At 41.5% G+C, this 22,800-nt stretch overlaps 1 protein-coding gene across 12 annotated transcripts in view; it reads left to right on the forward strand.

Moving 5' to 3' along the window:
* Window positions 1–22,800, forward strand: part of PHACTR3 (phosphatase and actin regulator 3) — a 271,374-nt gene that overhangs the window by 122,575 nt on the left and 125,999 nt on the right. For 2 of the 12 annotated variants that reach the window (XM_077952093.1, XM_077952094.1), the window contains exon 2: window positions 6,646–6,897. The exons of 8 other annotated variants lie outside the window; for them this stretch is intronic. The gene's annotated coding sequence lies outside the window, so the exon portion shown is untranslated. Of the gene's footprint in view, window positions 1–6,645; window positions 6,898–22,019; window positions 22,232–22,800 lie in introns of those variants that run through there. 2 more of the 12 variants (XM_077952095.1, XM_077952100.1) reach the window with 1 other exon arrangement.

Consider the following 22,800-nt stretch of genomic DNA (forward strand, 5'->3'; position numbering starts at 1 on the left):
ATTGGTGACTGCCGTTATCTGCTTTGAAACCCCAGGAGTTGGTAATGTTGTTTGCAAGGAGACAGCTATGCTTCCTTTCTTGTTTTAGTCTTGGGCTGAGACAGATATGACATTTCCTAGATTAGGGGCCCAGAGCTACAGAAAACATGGCCCCAAACCAAAAACTTCAAATCTTTAAGTCATTCATCCTTGAGGAATATGCCGATGCCTCATTTACCCCTTGTGACTGCTAAACCCCTGACATACATTTTTATGCTATTAAAAGAAGGCTCCTAGTTTTGTTTACTTCAGTCTCCTAGATGTTGTCATTCCTCTTGAATCTCCTTAGAGGCTGGAGATTATATTTGGTCTGACAAATGGTTTTCTTTCTCCCCGCTTTCTCCTTACATATATTGTAAAAATATTTTAATAGGCGATATATGTATATAGTTACAACATTAAGCAGCATGAAAAGGTACACATTGCTATCATGAATACTCTTATCATCATCGTCATCACCTTTATTAGATAGTGAAAAGTTTGCAATGGGGCACGGTGACTCACACCTGTAATCCAAGCACTTTGGGAGGCTGAGGCGGGTGGATCATGAGGTCAAGAGATCAAGACCAGCCTGGTCAACATGGTGAAACCCCATCTCTACTAAAAACACAAAAATTAGCTGGCAGTGGTGGCAGGCATCTGTAATCCCAGCTACTCAGGAGGCTGAGGCAGAAGAATCATTTGAACCTGGGGGTTGGAGGTTGCAGTGAGCCACTGCACTCCAGCCTGGCAACAGAGCAAAACTCCGTCAAAGAAGAAAAGAGAAGAGAAGAGAAGTGAAGAGAAAACTTAAGTTTGCATACTAAACTTACTCTCTGGTTGACCAGTTCTCCTTCCCTGAGGTAACCACTGTTACAAGTTTCTTTTTTTGTGATTTCTTGTGGATTTATTCATGTCATCACCTCCCATGTCATTCATCATATGTGTGTTTTTGTCACATGAATGATGGCAATCTACACATACTGTTCTGTATCTTTTTTTACTTTGTGATATTTCTTGGAGATCATTTCATGGAGGTGGATGTTGTTCTTTCTCAGTCTTTTATGTGTTGCCTAATAATCTGTGGAAAACGTTCTTCTCCACTGCCCTGTTGGTTGACACCGGGATTGTTTCCAAACATTCATTGATGAATCAGTGCTACCTCGAATAATCTTTTAACCATGTATGCATCTTTATTTTCAGGTTTGAGTTTATTTGTAACATATGTTCTGATGATTGCAATTGCTAGACCAAATTATATGTGCATTTTAAGTTTGTCTAGATGTAAAGCATTGGTCTGCAAAGATATTATATCAACTTATAAACACAGAAAAATTAATGGCAGCACTTTTTTTCAATGCCCTTACCAAGCTAGGTCATTGACAATTCTAAAAGATGGATCTACAAGGGTAGTGCTTAAAAACATCATTTTTGGTTTAGGTTCAAGCCATATTTACACTTGAAATGGTATGATATCTTACATTCACTTCAACATAATCCAGTCGGGATGAGAGTGAGCAGGTAGGGGCATATAGGGAAAGAGATCAGCATTCTTTGGTAGTTGTTGAAGTGAAGCTGAGCAATGAGTACATGGTAGTTCACATTTCCATGCTCTGTACTTTTGTAGGTGCTTACATTTCTTTATTATTCTTTTTTTTTTTTTTTTTTTTTTTTTTTTTTTTTTTTTTTTTTTTGAGACAGGGTCTTGCTCTGTCATTTAGGCAGGAGTGCACTGGCACAATTATGGCTCATTGCAGCCTCGACCTCCTGGGCTCAAGGAATCCTCCTGCCTCAGCCTCCCAAGTAGCTACGATTACAATTGCACCACACTGCGCCTGGCTAATGTTTTAAAATTTTTTTGTGGCAATGGGGGTCTCACTATGTTGCCCAGGCTGGTCTCAAACTCCTGGGCTCAAGTGATCCTCCTGCCTTAGCCTCCCAAAAGCTGCAATTGCATGTGTGTACCACTGTGTCCAGCTCCTTTTCCTTTTTATAACAGAAATGTCCAAGCCATATATGAAACAGATCTGACTCACATAATAAAAATGTGGACAATAAATCATCGTGAGTTGTTTTCTCCTTGTATTTAGCAAAAACTCCTCCTGTGCTCATGACAGGCTGAGTGCCTGGCCCGTGTCTCCTTACTCTGCACAGCATCCTTGTGAGGCTGAGATCAGTGTTTTTATTTCTGTCTCACAGATGAGAAAACAACAGAGGTCCAGAGAGATTAAGTAGGTAGCAGAACCAGGGAATGCAGACTTCTTGCAAAGCAATACACTGCTTCTGCCTGACCATGACTTTGCCTGGCTGCTGCCTCTCTGGCTACCATCTGTCTGCCAGGCTCTGGGGACACTAGTTACTCTGACAGTCTAGCTACCACATAGGCTCCAGTAAGATGGGAAAGACCTGGACAGAAATAAAGGCATTCTATGAACGTTATACCAGCAACTCTTTTTAAAAAATAGATTTTATTTTTTAGAGCAGTTTTAAATGTATACAAAAATTGTACAAAAAGTAAGAGTTCCCATATACCTCTTCTCCCCTTCCCAGTTTCTCCTATTATTAACGTGTTGCATTGTGTGCACATTTGTTACAACTGATCAACCAGTGTTGATGAATTATTAACTCAAGTCCACAGTTTACATCAGGGCTTACACTTGGTGTTTATATTCTACAGGTTTTGAGAAACGCATAATGGGATGTATTCACCATTACAGTATCATACAGGATGGTTTCACTGACCTCCCAATCCCCTGTGCTCTGCCTCTGCAGAACCCCTGGCAGCCACAGATCTTTTTAGTGTCACTATGGTTTTGCCTTTTCCAAGATGTCACGCAGATTGAATCCTGCAGTATATGGACTTCTCGGACTGCATTCTCTGACTAAGCGAGATGCCTTTAAGGTTCCTCCACGTCTTTCCTGTCTTGATAGCTCATTTCTTTTTATTGCTGCTTAATATTCCATTGTCGGGGTGTACCACAGTTTGTTTATCCGTTTACCTGTGGAAGGACATCTTGGCTTCATCCCAGTTTTTGGCATATGGTCATTTTTCAATATTTTCCAAATGGTTTCATACGTGAATCTCATTGCTCTTAGCAGGTCATTCAGATGTGCTCCTGACCTGGACCCAAATGGCCTGGACCCACCATCATCACCTCCCTGTCTGGCCTCCTCTCCCACTCCATCTTCTTTCCTCACTCTGCAGACCCTCCAGCCCCCTTCCTGTTCTTTTGTGCACCATGTTGGATCCTGCACCTTCATCCTTTCTTCTTTTTATTCAGAAGACCCTCACCCCAAGTTTTCTCACTGTCCAGATCTCAGCTGAAATGTCACATCCTCTAAGAAGTCCTCCCTGACCACTCTACTGAAAGGGTTGCATGCTGCCAGGCAAATGCACCTCACAGACTCCTCTTGGGATTTCCTTTCTTGCACTTTTCACTCTCTGAAATGACCCTGTCTGTTTAGTTGGCCATCGTCTGTCCCCCACCTCTGGAATGTCGGCTCCACAGAGGGAGGGACCACATCTGGCTTATCCCTGGCTGTATCCTAGCCCTAGAACAGTGCCTGGGGCCTCACAGAATATTTGCTGGATAAGTAAATGATGGATTGATTAGTCTGACTACTACGGTGCTTTTCAAGTTGATGGCTTTCCATCTACATTCATCCATGAAAAGAGAGAAGAAACCAGGAAAAGCACATCTCCAGTGATGAGGGTTATGTCTCTGGCAGCCTGTATTTTGGACCTGGGTGGGACCATGGTGTGTGTTCTTGTAGCTTTTGCTCGAGTTTTGTTTACATGGCCCTCCCTATGGAGTCCAAGATGGAGCTGACAGTGTTGTGTCATTCTAAACAAGCATGTTGTTGCAAGAATCAATTTCAAAGAGATCCTCTTTTAAATGCTGCTTCTCTCCCTTCCTCTTCATCTATTCTAGCATTTGAAAGGTGTTTATGTTGATTCTGCCATTCTCCATTCCTGAGGCACAGATAAGCATCATAAATATGTTAGTTTTGAACAGGTCCTGAAACTTGCCGACATAATTCCCATTTTGTTGTCAGTATTTCCAAGCATGAGTAGCCTTTTTTTTTTTTTTTTTTTGTATGGTGAATTATCTACAGTTAGGGATGTTTTAAAGGTATTTTTATGAGGACGTTTAGTCATTGGGATCACTTGTTCCTGAGTCATGCATTTATTTTAAGTCTAAGTCTTTTGAAAGGTCATTTAGATTTTTCAAATATAGTAGTCGTATCATTGTCTCATATTCTTTCTCCTTGCCCATTTTTGTTTGCTTTTAACAAAGGAAATTATTTTCAAGGAAAGCATCTTCAGATAATGCACAACCAGACCCAGGGGAAACATGGCTTTATAGACACACTAGTGAGATCGTTGTATAATTTTATAGGGGGAAGGTTTGTATTCTGGGTAGAAAATGGTGAGATTTTAAACCAAAGTTTTATTCCAATTATGAAAATAAGACATGTGCATGATAAACATTTTCAGACCAGTGCAAGAAATAAAATAATTTTTACTCATAGTTACTCTAGATATCATTAATATTTTGGTGTATTTCCTTGGGGGTGTGTGTGTGTGTGTGTAATTTCATCAGACTGAAAACTCAAAGCGGTCAGAGTTCTTGTCTGTCGTGCTTATTGCTCTATACAGAATACTCCTGAGAAGACACTCAGTGCCAATTTACTGACTGAATGAAAGTTAAATATATGTGTGTCACATATTTCAAAGTTTAAATAGTTCTCTGTATTTGATTTTGTGTCCCACCAGCAATTTCTCATTCTTAAATTTTTCTTCGAACACGGGATTTCTAAATAGTGGGCTGTTTTTTCGTGGTATGAAAAGTTGTGTTGGAAAGCCCCTTCGCACTGGAATCTTTGAAACCATCTTCATTCATTTCTTTACAAAAAATCTTTAGCAGTGAAATTCTTGGGTTAAAGGGCCTGAACACTTTAAAGACTTCCATACACGTTTGCTAAGTAACCCTCAAGAGAGAAGGGGCCAAGTGGCCTTCCCATCAGCAAGGAATAAAATGACCTCTCCTTTTATGTTCCCATTAAGAGTGGCTTTAAGGGTCCTCTTGTAATGATGTATTTTTGTTGTCTATATTAGACGTGTTGTCCCTAGTTTCTTAGTAGCATTCTGATTTTGCTATGGTATGTTTTCATGTTCAGAAGTTTGAAAAATTGTTAGGTCAAATTTAGTATTTTTGCTTTAAGGCTTCATTAATTGCTCCTATACTTAAGAAGGTCTCCATCACCAAGTTAGTTACCCATTATTTTCTTCTGCCTTTCTTGTAGGTTCCTTTTCTTTCCACTTCAGCTCATGGGACATGCATTTGAATGTGAGGTGTAGCTTCCTGACCGTTCTGGGTAGCCCAGTGACTCAGCACTATCCTGGGAATAGTCCTTTTTTCTTTCTTTTTTCTTTTTTTTGCCACTGATTGGAAATGCACATCTTATAGTATTCCCATTTTTTACATTATACTAAATTCTCTTTCTGGACTTTTTATTTTATTTGTCTGGATCTGTCATGTCTTCATATTAACTGTTTTGACAACTATAGTTGTATTATATATTCTGATATCCAGCCAAACACCTCCTTCATTATATATTTTTTCAATTTTGGGAGCCATTCTATTATGTATATGCTACAAGAAGAATATTATGAGTTAGATCAGATTATAAAATACAGTGAGAATTCCATAAAAGTTATAAAATCATTTTGGAGAACTGATATTTTTACCAAATTGAGTAATCCCATTCAAAAGCCTAGTATATGTCTGTCCTAGTATGTAAGACTTTTTTTTTTTTTTTTTTTGAGACAGGGTCTCACTCTGTTGCCCAGGATGGAGTGCAGTGGTGCCATCTGGGCTCACTGCAACCTCCACTTCCTGGGTTCAAACAAATCTCCTGCCTCAACCACCCGAGTAGCTGGGATTACAGGTGTGTACTACCATGCCAGCTACTTTTTGTAGTTTTGGTAGAGACAGTTTTGCCATGATGCCCAGGCTGGTCTCCAATTCCTGAGCAAAAAGTTATCCACCCGCCTCAGCCTCCCAAAGTGCTGGAATTACAGGCATGAGCCACTGCTGCTGGCCAGTATTTGACAATTTTAAAGTCAATATAATTCTAAGTTTAACTGTTATGGTTTCTTCTCAGGGAGCCCAACAATTTATCATGAGTTTTATTTCTATATGTTAATATTTTGCATTGGTTACTGCAGATGAGATTTTTGTTTCCTGTTAAACAATCTGGTGATTTTGCTAACATTAAAAAGAAATACTAATTTGGATTCATTCATTTTGTAACCTTAAAAGAGTGATTCATCTTAATCTCTTAGTATTTATCTTATTACTTATTATTTAATATTTATGTTAAATACTCTCTTAGTATTTAAAATAGTTTTCAAGTTGGTTCTCTTCAGTTCTCTGAGTGTAGATTGGTTCATCAACTGCTCAAAGGGTGAAAAATGAAAGGGGTGCTTCCTGTGAAATGTTTCCATGGGGCTCACAGTGCCCCTGAGCCGAGACACTCCTGGTTCGAGGGCAGTTCTGCTGCCCTCTCTCTGTGGAGAAGGCTTGTCTGTTGAACCTCTCACTGTCCTTTCCCTTCCTGCAGGCTGTGGGCCCAATAATAAAGGGCTGCTGGAATCCTGGTCTTTCTGCTTTGCTGTGAGAGGAGTTGGTGGTGGCCCCCTCATGCTTGGCCTTTGAGCCTGAGGAGGGATGAGGATCTTCCCTGGGTGTCCAGTTACTCTTTGAGCCAAGTGGTGGATGAAGACCTTGGGGGTGTGGTTGACTCAGAGGTCAGAGCTCCAGTGAGCAGAAGGAGCCCACGCCACCTTCCAAAGCACCGATTCCAAGTCAACAGGTGACCTTCCAGAAGAATTGTGCAATAGGCTTTAACTTTTATTGTGCAACCAAGTTTCTCACATAATTAACTTAATGGCCTCTAGATGAAAACAGTGACAGTGAGACCCCACCGGCCTCCTCTGAATTCTTTGACCAACTCGAACTTTTCCTATGCTGGCTTGTAGTATTTGGATTTCTGCAAAGGACAATAGGGTTGATTTCGGAGTTTCAGACTGCGGGACTCTGTCCTAGTTCATGAGAAGAGTCTGGTAAGGCCACTCAGAGGGCAAGTGAGGTCTAGGACGCTGCATAAACAAATTGGGAAATGACAGAGAGGTACCAAACCGCAGCACGTTTCAACTGTGTGTTCCTTTCTGTGTCTCTCTGATTCAATGTGGCCAGTGTTTTCTGGAGACTTTTGCAAAGGTGGGAAGAGGGACACATGGCACCGTGACCCCATCTAGGTGCGTGGGCCTGGAGGCTGCTCAACAACCCACCCAGCTCCCAGGAGCCAGTGCTGTTCCGGGTTCCTGCTTGGATCACATTAGTGTTCATGGTCGTTAAGCTTATGCCTGTAACGATAATTGAGTCCTCTCCCCAAGAGCTGTTAATTGGGGAAAGGAGGGGTTTTGTTCTGCTTTGCTTGTTCCAATCTTGTGTTTTTGCTTAGAATATGAACACACATGGTCACACACATACATGAAAAGCCAGAACAACCAGAGGACCTTCTGTTTGAGCACCCAGACTAGACACACAGCAGGGAAACCATGCCCAGCCTGGTTCCCTGGGGTCTGGGCTCTTGGTTCTTTCCTTTGCGATTGAGGAGGAGGCAACCTGCTTTCTCTCCTGGGTTTAAAACCCCCTCTACCTGTCAAGTCCTCACATCATCTGTGGACTTTATCCTCAGTGCTTCTCTAGAAATGTCTTATTGTTTTCTAACAATAGAAAGAATTGTTAGAGAATATGAAACAAAGAGAATATGAAATCTGTTAGCATAAAGAATCTTTTAGTAAAGAGTACAGAAAAAAAAAAAGTCTGACTTGAACTGGTGTAAATGAAGAGAGGTGTTGATTGGTTACTGAAAAGCTGAGGGCCTCAGGCAGGCGGCTGCATTCGGTGGTGTGGACCACGCCAGTAGGGCTCTGCTCTCTTGTGCCTGACTCTGTGTCCATCTGATTTGGCTTCATCCTCCAGCGTGTTCTCCCCACAAGGGAGGAAATGACTGTGTAGAGCCCCTGGCTCATATTCTCAAAGCTTTGCAATCTTTACTTGGTGATACAGTTTGAAAGTTTGTCTGCTCTAAATCTCCTGTTGATTTGTAATCCCCAGTGTTAAAGGTGGGGCCTAGTGGCTTGGGGCCCTCCCCATGGTGATGAGTTCCTGACAGTTGGTAGCTAGAGTCTGGGGCCTCCCTTCTTCTCTCTCTCTCTTGCTCCCCCTTTTTTTTTTTTTTTTTTTTTTTTTGAGATGGAGTCTCTCTCTGTCACCCAGGTTGGAGTGCAGTGGCACAATCTCGGCTCACTGCAACCCCTGCCTCCTGGGTTCAAGTAATTCTCCTGCTTCAGCCTCCTGAGTGGCTGGAACTACAGGTGCATGCTACCATGCCTGGCTAATTTTGTATTTTTAGTAGAGACAGGGTTTCACCATGTTGCCCAGGCTGGTCTTGAACTCCTGAGCAAAAAGCGATCCTCCCACCTCAGCCTCTCAAAGTTCTGGGATTACAGGCGTGAGCCGCCTTGCCTGGCTCTTGCTCCCACTCTTGCCATCGAATGTGCCTGCTCCCCCTTCACCTTCCACCATGAGTTGAACTTCCTGAGGCCCTTACCAGAAGCAGACATCAGTGCAAGCTGCAGAACCATGAGCCAACTAAACCTCTTTTCTTGTAAATTACCCACCCATTCTCAGGTGTTCCTTTTTAACAATGTGGAATGGACTAACCTGGGAAAACAAATTTTAAAAATTTTCCTGACAGTTCCATAAAAAGTCCTGGAATCGATTCTCAAACCAATCAGTGACATGTGATGCTCTGATTTGATTGGCCAGGCCTGGGTCTGTCTGTACAGCTGGGTCACTGGGGTGGCCGATGGGAGAGTCAGCTCCGTCCAAGCCAATGGGCGGCAGATGGGGAGCGGGGAGTTCATCAGGATAAGCTGGGCACATGCTGCTCTAGTGATCTGGACTTTTGAGGGTCTTACAACCATGGTGCCTGTGTCTCTCTAATTCGACATGTTGATCATGGGATAGCAAAGGGATGCTGCTTATGGAAGTTCTCTGGACACCAGCTGGACCAAGGCACCACGTCAACATATCCTCCACAATCACAGAGGCAGGAAGGGGGAGCGTGGAGAACTGTGCCCTGGCTGGGAAAGCATCCACCCAGAAGGGGCAGATGCCACTTCCACTCCTATTCAGTTGGCCAGACTAAGTCCCATGTGCAGGCCTGGGTTCTGCAGGTGGGGATGTGTAATTCCCTCCCGCTGAGAGGCACAGAACATGTGTGAGTCAATAGAGTCTGCTTTCGGTTGCCCTACTGGTCCCCAGATATTTAGGTCCTACTTCACAGGAGACAGCCCCAAAGTCCCACTCAGTCACTACTCACAGCTCAGTGTCTAGGATCTTTGAGTGATGAATCATTATCTTTACATCATGGTTGGACATGGCTCTTCTTGATTCGGAGACTTATGACAAGTGATCTGCCCCCCACCATCAAACATCTAAGATTTAATGGTGAAACAGGGATAGGATAACTGTGGTAAAAGTTCAGAAAAGGGACGATGGACTGCCAAATGATTACTCCCCTGAAGTTCTCACATGAAGATACAGTGACATTCCCTTCTCTGGGGGAAAGAGAGTTCCTTGATTAGGCCTGATTTGGCTCTGTGGGACTACCTTCCGTCTTCATTGGCCTTCTTCATTGGCTTTAGTGCCACCTTTCTGAAGTCTTCCCTTTTTGGTTATCCTTGCTGCTGAATAAAAAGAAGATATTGGAAGACATGCTCTTCATAGAGTATGAGCAGGTGTCTCAGCCTAGAAAAATGGAGATCCAAGGATTATTTTCTACAACACTCAGTCTCTTTTATTCAGTCTGGTGATGGCTTGGACAATATAAATCTCAAAACTTTTTTGGTCCCAGTTGGCTTCATCTGCCAAAACCACATGTACAATTTTTTGTTTTTTTTTGAGATGTACCCTTTCCACAGATCTAAGATCTTGTCAGGCTCCCATAGAAGAGCTATAACCATGGCCCCTTTGCTGATGAATTTTGTCCTAGTTTGCTAACACCACATCAATCCACTTGGGATTTTTAACCATAGGTGTGACAGCAGACCAATTCTAAACCACCCTTTGACACTTAAAGACTTTTTGGCTTTCTTTTGTTGCTTTTCTCATTGGTTCTAAGAAGCCAGGGGGGTTTTCCAATCTTATGAAACCTTGAAGTTCTGAATTCTCTTTTATTTTTGCCAGACCCTGTTTTCTGCATAGGCACTTTCCAAGAAGTACTGGTTGTATTACAGAATAAAGAGAGTAGTTTGTTACCTTCATCTTAGGAAGGGCAATTTGGTGACTTCAAATGTGAGAGTTAGCACCTACTTGGGAGTAGGAATTGTCCTTAGTATGTTTTAGGAAGAAATTAGATTTATCATGCCTTGAGCCTCCCCTTTGTCCAGGACGCATGAAGGACCTGATGGGAATCCTGGGTGGTGTTGGGGAAGTTGGTGCCGGTGGAATACTAGTTTCCTGAGATCGACTCGGCACTTTCTATTCTGCTGAGTTAGTCTCAGGGCCTTCCTTGATTAGATAAAACCATCCCTTGGCATCTCTGAAGTGCAGCTTATGGGCTACTTGTAGTGATATGGGACATGGCCATTTATGGGGTCATGTATATTGTGTCATCTGGCCCTTTAGCAGAACCTGTTGTGTTCTGACATTCCCGAGTTGGCAGAGGAAGAAATCGGGTCTCAGGGAAGGTGTTGGTAAGTGGCAAAGTCAGGGTTGTTGCTCAGGTCTTCCTGGCTTGAGGTCTTTCTATTTTTGCAGATTTGTTTCTGGAAAGATTTATTTAAATCCTCTCTAGTTCACCCCTATAGTTTTTGAATCAAAAGGCTTACCTTAACAAGCACAGAAAGCCCCATTTATTCAGGTATTGTAAACAAGAATGGAAAAGATAGATGTGGCCCCATTTACTCATCCCATTCTCCTACTTTTTATCCCACACCAGGAGTCTCCCAGGCTCTAAGCAGACCTCAGGAAGGATGGGGCTGTCAGACATGAAATGTTAATGATCCTCATTGGATTGTAACTGGGTTCTGGTTTTTGAAGCTTGTTTTGTTTCTTGGGAGGCAGAGATAAGGTCAAGCTGGGGCTCAAAGTGTCATCGTAACCACCAAAATGGGGACCACAGCCGCTGAGTTCACTGGCTATGCCGTTTAAAAGGCAGGACACACTTTCAAATTTCCCACTATTTTTAACCAGCTTGCTTGCTTTTAAATTCATGTGTGGTTCCTGGAGACACTTGACCTCTTTCTACAGAGCCTTCCCTTCTGCCATTTTAATGAACAGCAGCATCAGTGACTCCGTAACTTCCAACTGCATCTTCTTCATCTTCATTAGCCTTTACCTTGGCATTCAAGCCTCTTCCAGGCCTCCTCCTCCCTTTTCTTCCTCACCTCTCTTACCATGGCTTTCCCTCACCCCCTCACCCACTTCTTGCTGTTTCTGCATCATACCTTCCTTTATGGGAATGCTCTTTTCCACCTGTCAGGATCCTACCCACCCCTCAATGTCCGGTTCAAATGCTACACCTTCAGAAAGATTTTTGGGGAAAAAAATAAAGTCTTTTTTCTTTTTGAGTCTGAGAGTATTGCACACTCATTATAGAATATTTATAAATAAAATAAAAGTCTTTCCCAGTCATATCAACCAGAGTTAATCACTACGAATATTTGCATATTTCCATTCATCTTTTTTCATGTATACATACATACAGAAAATATTTATAATACTGATACCATATCGTATATATAATTACATATCCCAATTTTAAATATAGTGTGCGTCTTGAAAATTTTTTGGTATCATTAAATGTTTTTCAAATACATAATTTTCACTGGATACTTGAAATTCTGTTCTACCTCTCTTCTACAATTATGTAAACATTCCTCTTACTGTTTGGTTGCTTACATTGTTTTCTTGTGCATAAGGCTTTGTCTCTATCTCTGATTATATATGTATAAATATAAGTATTTTTGAACAGTGTAAACTCTTTTAAGCTCTTAACACACATTGCCAAACGTTTTCTCAGGAAGGTGGTATTTGTTTTCACTCCCATATGTACTGTAAGCTTATCTTTCCAAATCTTTTCCAATCTGATGAGTTGAGTTTTAAGAAATCAACTACCAGTTTGGCAAAAATGGAAACTCATTACAGATTCCCCTCAGCTTACAGTGGGGTTTTGTCCTGATAAACTGATCTTAAGTTGACAGTATCATGTCAAAAATGCATTTAATATACCTAATCTACTGACCATCATACCCTCGCCTATGATAAATGTGCTCAGCACACTTATGTTAGCTTACAGTTAGGCAAAAGTCATCTACCACAGCCTATTTTATAATAAACTATTGAATATCTCATATAATTTATCAGACACTATTTACTCTGTCAAAATTGCAATGGTTTCACGCCATTGTAAAGTTGAAAAGTGTTACATAGAACCATTGTAAGTCAGGGATAGTCTGTATTTAATTTGTTTCTTTTGGGGTAACATGTAGAGTTTAATTTTCTTTTTTCAGTTGTTTACTGCTATATTTTTTCTTCTGAAAACTATTGAAAACATTTGTACTCTTTTCAGTGGGGGTAAGGGAAGAGGAGGCTTTTGTGTTTCTTGCTCATTTTAAAGAGGTCTTTATATATTAAGGACTTTCTTTTTTTCATTGATTGGGAATATATTCCAGAGTTCGTTGTTTGACTTTTTTATATGGATTTTGAATGAAAAGTTTTTAAAATTCTTATGTAATTTGGACTAGCCATTCTTTTGTTCTTGATTGGTTCTATTTCCTTTAAGCTTAAAAATTTTATCTTAACTCTGAATCAGTTTTTTTCCCAAGATTTTCTACAATTGTACTTTTCAAATTAAACTGAAATCTATCTTAGTGGAAGTATGAAATATTTCCAATGTGACTTTTCCCCAAATATCTGATTATGATTCTGCTATGCATCGCATTGTTGAGAAACGTTTTTCCCATTAGTTTATGGTGCTTTTGTTCATCTTGACTTAACCTATCCCATATTTCATATAGATGCACCCCATGATCTGAGTAATGACACTTCCACCATGGCCATGCAGTTTTGGTTATTATAGCTTTGAGATACATTTTCAGGTCTGTTAGATACTTTTCCTTGTCATTTTTTTATACTATGGTCCCCTCTCAGTGAAAACTTTGCACACTCTCAAGGGTTCCAGTTACTGTTGCAAACACCTTTAACTCTTCAGCTCACTGTGAGCTTCTTGAGGACAGGACTCAAGTTGTCCTAATCAACTACACATTCCCCGTAGCATAGCCCATCATAGCACTGACTAGATAGAATTCACTGAAAACACATTTGTTATGTTGATAATTTCTTTCTGGTCATTTTCTGGGTGACTTGTAATTTTAGACAACCTATAATCAGGTGTATTATTTGATTAAATCTAGGAAAGAAATATATGCTGTATTTAATTGGCTTGTGTTTCTCAGCTTCAACCCAAGTTAATTTAACTTTCAGTGTTGTTTGTAATTACCAGACATTTAGTACATTAATGAAGACTTTTTTTCCAGTAGCCCATTTATATTTACTCTTGAAAAATGATTTACTTTTGAATTCAAACCAAAAACATTATCATTCTAATTTCTGTATTCTCTCATTTCTATTTTCAACCCAAAACATTCTGTTGAGATATAAAATAATATTGGATCAGCCTGGAAGGAGACCTTGGATGAACAAAGGGAGGTTGTTTCGTTTCTCACAACAGGGTCTAGGGTCTGAGTTCTCATTTTGAATCAGGGTGGAGGTGGGAAAACAGCTCTCCTGCGTGCCTATTGAATGTGTGCCTTTTTGGGCATCTGTTTACATTCATGAGGGTCTACAGAGGCCCAGAGAAATTCCAACCACTTGAGTTTGTTTTTCTATCTACATTTTAACACTTAAGTTGATTCCTGGATGTATCTGATACTTCTTGTGTTTTCTACTAGGCATAGGACATTACTTTGCACAGAGCAGGTGTTCAATAGACAGGTTTCTTTTAATGTAAAAAAATTTATTGATTATGACCCTCACATAACAAAACAGCCCAGTAGTCCTCTTGTGTACCTCCACCCAGGTATTCCCAAAGAGAACCACTGTCTTAATTTACATCGTCTTGATTAGTTTTACTTGTTTTTGAGTCTTACACAATTGGAACTGAACAATATGTAATGTTTTGTATCTGTCTTCTTTTGTTCAACATTACATTTCTAAGGTTGGTCCATGTTACTGAGTGTGACAATATTTCATCATTTTCTTTGCTGTATAGTATTCCATTGTGTGAATATATTCTCAATTTATCCATTCTACTGTTAATAACATTTGTGTTATTTCTAGTATTTGGCTGTTATGAGTGATACCTCTGGTAACCTTCTTGAGCTTGTTTTTGTCTTTCGCTTTTTTTTTTTTTTTCTCCTTTTTTGGTAAAGAATTGCTGGGTCATATGGCTTGCATATGTTTGGCATTAGTAGATACTGTGAAACAGTATTCCAAAATGTTTGAACCAGGGTCAACTCCCACAGCAGCATGGAAGTTCTAGTTGCTCTTTAGTCTCCCCCACCCTTGATACTGTCAGCTTTTTCTAAACATTTTAGCCATCATGGTACTTGTATGGAAATATTGCATTGTGGTTTAATTGGTATTTCCTTGAAAACGAATGAGGCTGAGCTCCTTTTTATTTTTTCATGGCTATTTGTATGTCTTCTTTATGAAGTACCTGTTCAGTTTTTTGAAAGTTTTAAAAATTGAATTCTAGAAATTTAAAAAATATATATTCTGGATATGAGTCTTTGGTTGAAGTTCCTCAATGTGCTTTGCCTTTATATTCACTTAATTATATCTTTTCAGGAAAAGAAATATTTAATTTTAATGTAGGTCCATTTAGCAATCTTTTTTCCTTTTTGTATCTTATGTAAGGAGTATTTGCCTACCCACAAACCATACAGCTTTTCTCCTGTTTTCTTCTAGAAGTGTTATTGGTTTTGCTCTGAAATTTGGAATCAGAATCAATTTTATGTATGGTATGAGGGAGGGATCAGGAATCAATTTTCCCATATGGATATCCCATTGATCCTCCACCATTTGGTGAAAGGACCATTCTTTTCCTACTGCACAGCTGTGTTCCCTTTCTTATAAATCGGTCAGTACAACTGTGTGGGTCTATTTCTGGGCTCCATGTTCTGTCCCATCAGCCTGTCCGCCCTTGCACCAATAGCACATCATCATAGTTGTTGGAGATTTAAAATCAGTCATGATATCTGATAGTGGAAATCCTACTGCTCTGTTTTTTTCTTCAAGATCATCTTAGTCATTCTTGGTTCTAGACATTTCTATATAAAAATTTGAATTAATTTATACACATACACATAAACTTTCGTAATTTGGATTGGAATTACATTGAACTTGTGGGTCAATTTACAAACAAATAAAATATTTAAAACATTCAGTAATTTGTTCTGTGAACGTGGTATATCCCACCTTGTATTTAGGCTATTTTTTTTTCTCAATAATGCATTCTATGTATAGGCCTTATGCACATCTTTTGCTAGATTTATTCTGGAGTATTTTATGCTGCTTTAATGACATTTAAGTTATCTCGTTTAAATATAATTTTCTAATTCTTTGGTTCTGGCATATAGAAATACAATTTATTTTTGTATATGGACTTCCTATGTAAGAAACTTGCTAAATTATTCTAATTAAGATTATTTTGGATTTTCTAAAAACATTTCTCTGGAGAAAAAAAGGAAAGCTTCATTTTTTCCTTTCCAATCCTTAAACATTTTAGTCCTTGTTGTACTGGTTAAAATCTCTAATACAATTTTAAATAAAGACATTCTTGTCTCATTCCCAATCTTGGAGGGAAAGATTTGAATATTTCATCCTTAAGTATGGGTTTGCAATAGGTTTTTTGTATATATTCCTCATGAAATTAAAGACATTTCCTTTTATTCCTAATCTGCTGGCAGTTTCTAATCATAAATGGGTTAGGAGTTTTATCAAATGCTATCTCTGTATTTGTGGAAGTGATCATATAACTTTACTTCTAATTTATTCTGTTAATGTGGTGATTTCCACTGATTATTTTTAAATGTCAAGCTAATCTTGCATTTTGAGAATAAACCTAACTTGTTTTCCATGTTTTGTCTTTCTGCATTTCTCTGCCTCTGGTTTACTAATGTTTTCTGTAGGATTTCTGTATCTATGGTCATGAAAGATAGGCCTGTCTTTTTCATTTCTAGTGATGCCTTTTTCTGGCTTTGGTATTAAGATTATGCTGGCCTCTTAAAATTGATTCCCTCATGTTTTTTATTCTCTCCGAGACTTGTTTAAGACTGGTATTATTTCTTCCTTGAGAACTTGGAGGAATTTACTATGGGGCCCGTACATCCTTCAGCAGATACTCAAATGTTTAGAAGAGGTGACATCCTTTACATAAGGTTGCAAATTAAGAAAAAAATGTTAAAGGTAGAAGCAGAGGTGCCTGTCCATATTTTCTCCTAGTGAAAATGATTCATTTGTGTATTTATTTATTCAGCAAAAAATATCTTAAATGTTTGTAGCACACCAGACACTGCAGCCGTTAAGGAAACACACATGCCTTCCTTCTGGGAGTTCACATTCTGGACCAAGGAGTGTTTTCTATTCCAGTTTGAGAGTGTGTGTCCATGCACCTGGCTGTGAGCTCTGGGTCCCTGTGTGCTGGCCCTGCCCTTCCTCTGGCGCACAGTGCTCACTCCACTCCAGGACTCCACCCCATGTTTTCAGTCTCCTGAATGTACCCCACCCAGCATTGCTTCAGGACCTTCCGCAATGAGGTTCCCTGCCCCTGCTTTGCTCTTCCCTTCACCGTGTGTGTGTGTGTGTGTGTGTGTGTGTGTGTGTGTGTGTGTGTATGTATGTGTGTGTGACAGAGTCTCATTCTGTTGCCCAGGCTGGAGTGCAGTGGTGCGATCTCGATCTCAGCTCCCTGCAACCTCTGCCTCCCTGGTTCAAGTGATTCTTGTGCCTCAGCCTCCCGAGAAGCTAGAATTATAGGTGTGTGCCACCACACCTGGCTAATTTTCATATTTTTAGTAGAGATGGGGTTTCACCATGTTGCCCAGGCTGGTCTTGAACTCCCAACCTCAGATGATTCACACACCTCAGCCACCCAGATTACAGGTGTGGTCCACTGCACCCAGCCCTCTTCCCTTCACTCTTCATCTGAGAGTCCTGCTCATTATTAATGTCACTTCTTTAGAGAGGACTTTCTTCGTCCCCTGGGCTAAAGGAGATTCTCCAGTCCCCTAGGCTCAGAGCCCCCATGCTCTTCTCTCCTAGCATTTACATGTTCATAATTCACACATTTATGTGTGTGATTATTTTTGTTTTAATGTCGTTTGTTGCCACCAAATTGCGGGCTTCATGATGAAAAAATTTGCAACTCTTCTACTCACCAATGATACTCTTGTGCCCAGTGCAAGACCAGGCACACAGTAGGTGCTCAATAAATGTGCATTCCTTTCTTTTCTAAAGGGTTCCAGAAGGCCATTAATAGGCAAAAAACACAAGTATAGACGAAGGCTGAGTCTATCATGCTCCCCGATGGGTCCCCATGCCCAGCACTGGGTGCTCTCTTAGTGTTGGTAAAATATATGAATGAATGAATGAGTGAATTAATGGATGGATGAAGTGCAATTGAAATTTATTATGCTCATAAAGAAACACAAAAATTAAATAGATTTACTGCATTAAGATTGTTTTAAGAAGTTGTTTTATTCCTACATTCATTTTGTTTCCAACACAAACAGTACATAAAAATAATTATTTCTTGGATTCATGAAAAATTGAAAGGGCCCTTGAGTGTTTATTTAGTGTATCCTTTTTGGCAGAATTAATGATCTTAATAATGAAAACAGCACTGGGTGACTTTTTGAAGCTGAAATTTTTGTTGAGATAGTTGTAGATGTGCATGCGGCTATGAGAAATGGCAGGGAGGCGTCTTCTGTACCCTTTACTCAATTTTCCCCCAGTGCTAAACTAGGATATACACACCTAACTGGGATACTGACATGGATGAAATCCACTGAACTTATCCCATTGGCTAACTTCATTCACATTTGCCGCACTGTCCTGAGTGCTTTATCTCATTTAATTGTGACAACAGCCCTGTAAGGGGGATAGCATTATCACTCAGGTTCTAGGGCCTGGGACACTCGTGCTCAGAGAGGCGGAGCAGCTCACTCACAGCCTCGCACATGCTCGGGGTGAAGCTGGAATCCCCACTGGAAACCCCCCTCCAACCTGTGTTCTTCCTGGGGCTGGCATAAACCATGATATAGAGATCTGTTCCTTGTTACAGATCTCTAAAGAAGAAAATTACTTGCTTAACAAAAATGACTTTGCTATATAAAGGTGTGGTTTTTTTGACTATTCCTCCAGAATGGCATTTTTAAGAAGTCTGAAGTCTACGAAAACCTCTGCAAAAATTCAAGGCACTTAAATCTCTGATGAAGCACTCAAATGTATTCATTTATCATCCACAGTCTTTCAGTTTCATTGTAGACAGATTTATGTCCTTTGTGATGGTAGCTCCATGTCCTGGAGTAGACCTCCTCTCCAGGTTCCCAGATACAGCTAAGAGGCTGGAAAAGATCCCAAGTGGAAGGAAGCTTGGGTTTGTAGTTTCCTCACATATTCTTAGAAGCTAGGGGCTGGGGAAACCCAGAAGTTAGGTGGTCAAGGGCAAAAAGATTCTCCCTTGTCTGTCTTTCTTCCCCAAACCTTGTCACATGGAAGATTTGAAATGGCTCCCCCAGGCCTGGGTCCTGGGCAGCTGTGTCACAGTGGGTGCCCACCTCTCACACTGCTTGCTCTGCCCTGCTCGGGGAAAGACAACTTCTTAAGTTGTCATTCTCAGCCACACAGCACCCAGGGCCCCCGATTCCTCTCCTGGTTGCTGTGTGGCTGAGAATAACCCTGAATCATGAGGCATCCTGCTGCCCAGCCCAACATTTCCATCTGGTCCTGTTGGGGAGGAGGAAAATGCGGAGGGAAATGCCGATGCAGTATCTGTGGCTGGGCTCCAGCAAGACCCCTCCACAGTCTCCGGCCCCAGTACCAGTGGTTTCACCCACCTGGACCATCTACAAGGGTCAAATCCAGTGTGTGCAGTGCCTGGAATTGGAGGAAAGAGTCTTGCAGGTACAGCATCGTGAAAGGCCCCTTTTGATGATATAGAAAAAAAAAAAAAACCTCCAAAATAATTTTAATCATTTTCCTATCTTTGTTTATATTTCATTATAGAATGAGATCTGCTTTTGACTTATATTAAGGTGACCTGTTTGAAATTGCCAATTGTGTGGGTCGATGACAGCTGAATATTGGCAGTTTTAAATGGTTCAGACTAATGCAAGTTAAATTAAAACCTTGAGGAATATGCAACTTTTCACTTTACATGACTCTGTTTTAAAAAGGGTGTCAACATATTTCAGCCTTGTGGAGATGGCGGCATATGTCTATCCTGTGTTGCAAGCAGCTGTGAATGGTTGCGTCGTTTTGCTTGGCCTACGCATGGGCGTGTTGTCACCAGAAAGCGTCTCTGCACCTTCAAGTGGTGGCAAGCCCCTCCTGACAGCCATTCCTCATCCAGACAAGAACCCATCAGATCTTATGAAAATTTAATGTGTGAAAGTGTACAGTTCCATGAGGCTTTTTGTGTGTGTGTTTTTTTTTTAAATAAATTAGTCTGCAGCCCTTGCTAACACCAGATGAATGAATTAAGAATCCACCTCCCCCAGGGCTCTCAGGCTGCTAAATTGCACACTGGGGCGAAATTCCCTTTCTCTTATTCTTAGCTTATTCTTTTTTGTTTTTTTTGTTTTTTTATTTTTTTTTGAGACAGAATCTTACTCTGTCCCCCTAACTGGAGTGCAGTGGTGCGATCTCAGCTCACTGTAACCTCCCCCTCCCGGGTTCAAGCAATTCTCTGCCTCAGCCTCCTGAGTAGCTGGGATTACAGGCACCTGCCACCACACCCGGCTAATTTTTGTAATTTTAGTGGAGACAGGGTTTCACCATCTTGGCCAGGCTGGTCTTGAACTCCTGACCTTGTGATCCACCCACCTCGGCCTCCCAAAGTGCTGGGATTAGAGGTGTGAGCCACGGCTCCCAGCCTCTTAGCTTATTCTTAAAGGGAATTTCCTACCTTTTATTTTTCTTCCTGAGAGTTTCCAATTTGCCAGAGTCTGAAGGGTTGTTATGCTTTCAGCCAAAAGGATGCCTCAGTAGCCCTTTAGCCCACCTTCCCCCAGGGCAATGGTAGCATTGGACGTGCAATCTCTAGCTGACTTGAAAGATTGGACTTGAAAAAAATCAGCAGTTCCTTCTGGAATCTGCAAGGATTGGGGAATTTGAAAGATTCAGGGGAATTAGTTCGGCTTCCCAAACTAATTGGTTTTAGTGACCCCTTCTTCTTCCAGTTTCATCACTGGTGTGACTGATGTTAACATTATCGTCGTCCTGTTTTACCAATGAGGACCCTGGAAAGGCTTGGAGGGCCCTGGGGCTGCCTAAGGTCACAGGCCAGGAAGAAATGGAGCCTGCCCGAGGGCCTGCATCTCCTCATTCTGAAGCCCAGGCTTTCTCTGTGTTTTCAAAATGCCTGCTGGTTGCATTTTGTTTTTCCAGATGATATTGTAGATGCCAGAAAGTGGGGCCGGTGTTTCCATTTCTTGGTTTTCCTGCCCTTCCAGCTCGCTCATAGGAGGCCTGTGATGAGTACAGGAACAGGCATCTGTGCTGGGCAGACCTAAAAGGAGGAAGGAGCGACGTGACCAATTACCTTGCAGTGGGGCGCGGTCCTTTCTTGAAGACCAAAAATCTCTTGAGAGGCTAGCATATCTGGTCCGAAAAGTTGCCATTTCTTTGGGTGGCCCTGTACAAAATGGTCCATATCTCACAGAGTGGTCTCCTGGGCTCTGCAGGCCCATGTTGTGTCCACAGTACATGATCAACAAACACAGAAGCCACCCATCAATGAATCCAGGTGTTCACCCGGACGGATGTGGGAAAGAGGCAGAGGCCACGGGCTCTTCTGTCTCTCAATTCCTGTCTCCTTTGCATACTGGGGGGCACTGACTGGGGGTAGTCCAATAATTTTATCTCACAGTGCCCCACCAGAGACCATGGTGCTGATGGCACCTACTAAGCGCAACGTGGCACCTACTAAGCACAACGCTGTGCTTGACTCTACCGTCTGAGTGTGCGCACTCAGGGCTGGTCTCCTTCATGCAGCCCGAGGCCTCCTGCCAAAGTCCACTTCAAGGGGAAGCCGGAGGTGCACACAATCCCCTACGTCTCCTTTGATCCAAGTACATCAGCTCTTCCAAATTTTGTTTGCTGTGCATTTTTTTCCCAGATACTTAAAAAGGATTTAAGAATCTTGCCAAAGTGGCCACTTCTCCTAAAAACATCTAACCCAGTCCTCGCAGATTCCAGAAGGAACTGCTGATTTTTTAATTCATCTTTGGTCGTTTGCTTTCGGAAGGGAACATTTATTGTGTTGAAAATTAAAGACTGAAAAATGTTTGCTTTTTGTGGTGTCCTTGAAAAGCGAATGACTTTCACCCAGGATTTCTGTACTGGGTGTCAGGGACCATGGTACACCATGGTGCTTAGAAAAATGGATGATGGAGATGGTGATGTGGCTGGCTAACATTTATTAACATTGCTATTGCCAGGCACCATGTCAACCCTTTCCTATGCGTTAGCTCATTTAATTCTTACAGGCACATGACAGGAAACAGAAGCTCAGAGAGGTTATGTAACTTGTCCAAGTTTGAACAGTTAATAAGAGCTTGCCTTCAAACCCAGTCCATTCTGGCTTGTGGGGCCCAAGCCTTGCTGTGCTGCCCCAGGCTGTGTAGGGTGCATCTGCAGTGACCATTCTTCTCTCCAGAGGTCCTTCCTAGGACTGACTTTGTGGAGATTGTGTCTGCTAGGTGGCGGGGCAAGACACGCCTGTCCTTCCCCCTGGAAGGAGTCAGTCCAGCAAGAAACCTGATGAAACCAGTGACTCCCAGCTCTGCGTGAGACAAGATGATGGGGCGATGGTGGGGGATGTGGCAGCACAAAGCAGCTTCGTCCACTGATGTCGGAAACAGTCTTTTGAGGGAAGAAAAGTGTAAGTTGTTACCCAGAGTAGAAGACTGCCGGGCCAGGAGTTGGGAAGGGGATTCTAGAAGGCAAAGTGCATGTGAAGTTCTTGAAACTAGAGATACCTGAGGAATCTAGATGAGGCCAGTCTGGTTGGAGCAAAGGGTGATGAGTCGGGAGGCTGGAGAGTGACAAGGACCAGATTACGTGAGGAGGACACTGCTGCTTGGGGACTTCCCATCCTGAGGACGGAGGAACTTGAACACAGGAGTTACTTGCTATCAACTTAAATGTATTGAGCCCCTGCTGCTCTGTGGACATACAATAGTTGGACAAACAGACAAAGTCCCTTTTCTCAAGGAGCTTGTATTCCAACAGAAAAGAAATACACAAGACAGCGTCAAAGAGTGACAAGTGGCCCAAAGAAAGTAAAACAAGGGGCCAGGTGTGGTGGCTAACACCTGTAATCCCAGCACTTTGGGAGGCCGAGGCAGGCAGATCA

This window comes from Macaca mulatta, chromosome 10, assembly GCF_049350105.2.
Source record: "Macaca mulatta isolate MMU2019108-1 chromosome 10, T2T-MMU8v2.0, whole genome shotgun sequence".
Lineage (NCBI taxonomy): Eukaryota > Metazoa > Chordata > Mammalia > Primates > Cercopithecidae > Macaca > Macaca mulatta.